Here is a 4,792-nt window from a genome sequence, read left to right on the forward strand (position 1 = left end):
TGTATAGCCCTAGCTGTCCTGGAACTCACTCTGTAGACCAGGCTGGCCTCAAACTCAGAAATCTGCCTTCCTTAGCCTCTCAAGTGCTGGGATTAAAGGTGTGCGCCACCACTGCCAGGCACATTTTTAAATTTTTTAAAATGTGTTTTTATTAGGTCTTTGAGAATTTCACATGATATATTGGATAATATTCACCCTCCCTCCTCCAACTCTTCCTAGATCCATCCACCTTACTCTTCTCACCAAACCTCATGTCCTTTTTTTTTTATATCAAGGCCAAATTGTGTTAGCCAAATATTCTTGGATATGTGATATTCCACTGGAGTGTGGTCAACTTATCAGAGGCTACATTCTTAGGAAAGAAAACTATCATTTGGCAGCAGCTAATAATTGCTAATAGATCTTTTGCTAAGGGTCCAACTTCATGTCCAACTCCCCTCTTTATGCTGTAACAATTGAATATATATACACACATATATATGCATATATAATGAAGTTATGTTATTTGAGGTGATAATGCTCCCCTAACAGCAACTAGACACTATCCAAAAATACACCAGCGTCAAGCATGGGAAACTTCCATTTTAGTTGTTGGTCAGAAGAACCCAAGAGTTTCTCCCAAACAATATAGGTTATTGCAATTGTCCTTGGCTATTTCTCAAAACTTGAAGGTAAAACCCTATTATTGAAGACATCATAGACGTCACACAGGACTTGGAAAAACAGAACTGTAACTGACATAGAACCCTGTGTCTGAGGAGTGGCTTTCAGAGTATTTGATGGTGATATGCAAACTCCCAAAGGAAAAATATTAAGCAGTAATCTTAAACAGCTGTGATGCCAAGAACAACAATGGCAAGATATCACCACGTGTACAATAGTGGCATTTATATCTTGGTGGTAACCAACTTCTATCGAGTTTGATTAAGGCCCACTCAACAAGAAGGAAATCATGCCTTATACTAGAAACCAATGGCTGGTACAGTCATACACTCTAGAGGAGAACCAACCATTGTCACTTTCTTAAACCAGTAGAATTTCTAATGCATTCTAAATATTTATCCTTATCCCACAGATAAATACCTTACCACAGAAGCATATTTTTGCAGCAAGTAGAGACTATTACAGAGATCCACAACTGGTCCAAACACACAGCAACTGATCATGAAGTGTCCAGCACCAATTAATGCATCTATAACACAACACCTACAACTAAGAATGTCACCAAAGAGGAGTTAAATAGATTGTAAGAGCCAGAAGACCAAGGCATCTTCTGTGAGTGTCTTCTAGACATGACACAGAAGCTACACACATGAAATCTCAACAATATGATTGCATAAACAAGACCTGAGCAAGAACAATACCAGCTGAAACACCAACAACTCTTACAAAACCACAAGCCTAGATGAAGAGCTGCAGGCAATTAATTGCTAAGAAGAGGGGGAGAATCAGTTTTCTCCAGGGACAGGCACCTGATAAGCTATCACAAGACCCCATCCCCAGATGAACTGCTAAAGGCAACTAATGGATACTAGGAGAAGGAGAATCCTTCTTCACTAAAAAGAAGTCCCCTATTAGGTTATGGAATTCCAAGTGGTCAGTCTGAAACTCATATGCATAGGAGCAACACTAAAGTGAGTGTGTGTGTGTGTGTGTGTGTGTGTGTGTGTGTGTGTGTAAAACAATCATAATTATAGAAGATGAGGTCATGAATTTGAAAGCAAGTATGAGAATGCAGGAAGAGCTTTAAGTGGGAGAGACGGGTGGAAATTATGTAAATATAGTGCTCGTGAATGACATTCTCAAACAAAATAAAAATGAAATGAAAAAAATTAGGAATAAGAGTAAAGATGGACCATGGAGCGGGGGTGGGGGAGCAATAGAGACAAATTTAGTAAGGTAAAAGTAATTTGAAGCCGGGCAGTGGTGGCTCACACCTTTAATCCCAGCACTTGGGAGGTAGAGACAGGTGGATTTCTGAGTTCCAGGCCAGCCTGATCCACAGAGTGAATTCCAGGACAGCCAGGCCTACACAAAGAAACCCTGTCTTGAAAAAAAAAAGTAATTTTAAAGGAGGAATGGGGATTAGGAGTAACTTGGAGAGAGGAAGTTCAACACAGAAGAACAATGAGAGAAGGGCAAAATAACGGTAAGGATATTTGAAGAAGTCATAAGGAATCATAGTATTGTCCATTTACCTAAAATTACATCTAACACATAGAAGTCTATGTGTATACACATATTCATATCTACATACTTTAAGTGCAAAGTTTCCCCCAGTGTTTACAATCTATTTAACTCCTGGGGCATGAGAAGCTCCCTTATGAGTTGTTGGTCAAGGCAGTCCAAGAGACTCCCTCAAACATTATTGGCTACTGTTATTGCCCTTGGTTGACCCCCAGAAGTGGAAGGTAAGTTCCTTTCGCTGAAGATACCATGTACTTCTGATACAGAACCCAGAGGCCCCTGAGACTCCTGAGCTGGAACTAAACTGAAAGCCTCTTCCCTGAGGGCTAGCATTCATGGAACCCATGTGAGATTCCCTTGTGAAATTCCAAGAGAAAAAAGTGGTCAGTAGTCCCAGATATAACAGTGTCTGAGTTAGGGTTACTACTGCTGTGATGAAACATTATGACCAAAAATAACTTGGGGAGGAATGGGTTTGTTTGGCTTACATATCCTGAGTCACGTCCACTGAGGGAAGCTAAGACTAGAATTCAATCCAGGAAGGAACCTGCAGGCAGGAGCTGGTACAGAGGCCATGGAGAATCGCTGCCTACTGGCTTGCTTGCTTAGCTTGCTTTCTCAAGAACCTCCAGCCCAGTGGTGGTACCACCCACACTGGGCTGCACCCTCCTTTCAATCATTAATTAAGAAAATGCTCTAAAGGCCTGCCTACAGCCTAACCTTATGGTGGCATTTGTCTAAATTGAGGTTCCCTCTTCTCAAATGACTCTAGCTTGTGAGAAGTTTACATAAACCTATGAACTGCCACAATGACCAGCATGGCATGCTAACCCTAAGGGTGCAATAGTGACACTCCATGTGTTGGCAATAACAATCGGTTCTCTAATTGGACCTCAGTACCATTCAGCATGAGAGAAATCTTACCTGGTACAGGAAACCTAGCCAAGTACCAGGATCTAGTGAGATGATGAATCATAGAGAAGCACCTACAACTGGCTCTTTTACAACTTAACATAATTACTAACTGCATTATAAATACTTATTCTTGTGTTCACAGATAAGTATAGTTCTCACCCCTCAAAAAAGAAACTTCTTTGATGTTAGAAAGATGGCTCAGTAGTTAAAAGCACTGTCTGCTCTTCCAGAGGACCTGAGTTCAGTTCCCAGCAACCACATGGTGGCTCACAACCATCTGTAATGAGATCTGATGCCCTCTTCTGGTGTGTCTGAAGACAGCTACAGTGTACTCATATAAGTAAATAAATCTTTAAAAGATAAAAGAAACTTCTTTTTGTAACAAACAGAGACCATCATGGACCACTGCAACTGACCAAAAGGCAGAGAAGTGATCCTGTCCTGCCCAGCTCTAATGAATCCATCTACAACACAACTCCAATACCTAAGGCTCAGGGAACCTTGCAGAAGAGGGGACAGAAAGACTGGAAAAGCCAAAGGAATGAAATGTCTCCTGCTTTGACATTGTGTCCCCCAGAAATGTCAGAGAAGCTATACATCAAGTCTTAGCAACATAGCTGCCTAAACAAAACAGGAATGAGGAGGGCACTAATAGATATGTTAACATGGAAGGAGGAAATTTCATGAGACCCAACCCTAGATAAAGAACTACAGGCAAGTAAGGAATGTAAGAGTGGAAGAAATAGTCTTCCCCAGGGAAGACTCTACCAACTGATTATGCAAGTTACCCTGAAATCACAAATATACCAGTAACATTATACAGATTGGGAATATAATTATATTTATATAATTATACATATAATTAAGTAATTAGATAATTATAGTATGATATAATTATATATTAATTTCAAAAAATAAAATTAGGTAGGAAAGGGGGCATATAACTAATATCACATAAATTAAAAAGTTCATAACACACTGCTATAATGAATTAGATAACAAATATTGACATAAAAGAAAGTAATAATTAAATCAACACGTTACCAAACTTTAATAAGAAACAGAAAACCTGATTATATTAAAAACAAATTATGAGAATGATTCGGTAATCAAAAGCTTCCTCAAATCGCAGAATCAAAGAACTTCATAGAAAATATGGTTGCCTACACAAAATGTGAAAAATGACAACACCAAGTGACATGCCAACATGGATTAGGGAAATCATATGGCCCACCCCTAGAAGAGCAGTCTTAGGAAACTAATGGCTGCTAAAGAGAGGGAAAATCATTCTTCTCTAAGGAAGCCCAAAATACATATAATTAGGGATAATAGTAAGGTATCTAAGCAGGATATATATATATACATATATATGTGTGTGTGTAAAAATTTATGAGATATATAATATATAAATATATGTTTGTATATACCTATCATATATAACATATATACATATTTTTATATATGCACATACATATCTTACTATGTAGCTCAGGCTAACCTAATAGTCTCTCTGCTTTTTTTATATATCTTTTTGCTATAATTATTAATATATATTTATAATATACAAATAGATATGCATATATTATATATTATAGTATATTATATGATTAATTATATATAATTATTTATACATTTATTTTTTTCTTTTTTTTATTTTAGATATTTTCTTTATTTGCATGCGAATTTCTCC

Source organism: Mastomys coucha, chromosome X (assembly GCF_008632895.1).
Source record: "Mastomys coucha isolate ucsf_1 chromosome X, UCSF_Mcou_1, whole genome shotgun sequence".
Classification (NCBI taxonomy): domain Eukaryota; kingdom Metazoa; phylum Chordata; class Mammalia; order Rodentia; family Muridae; genus Mastomys; species Mastomys coucha.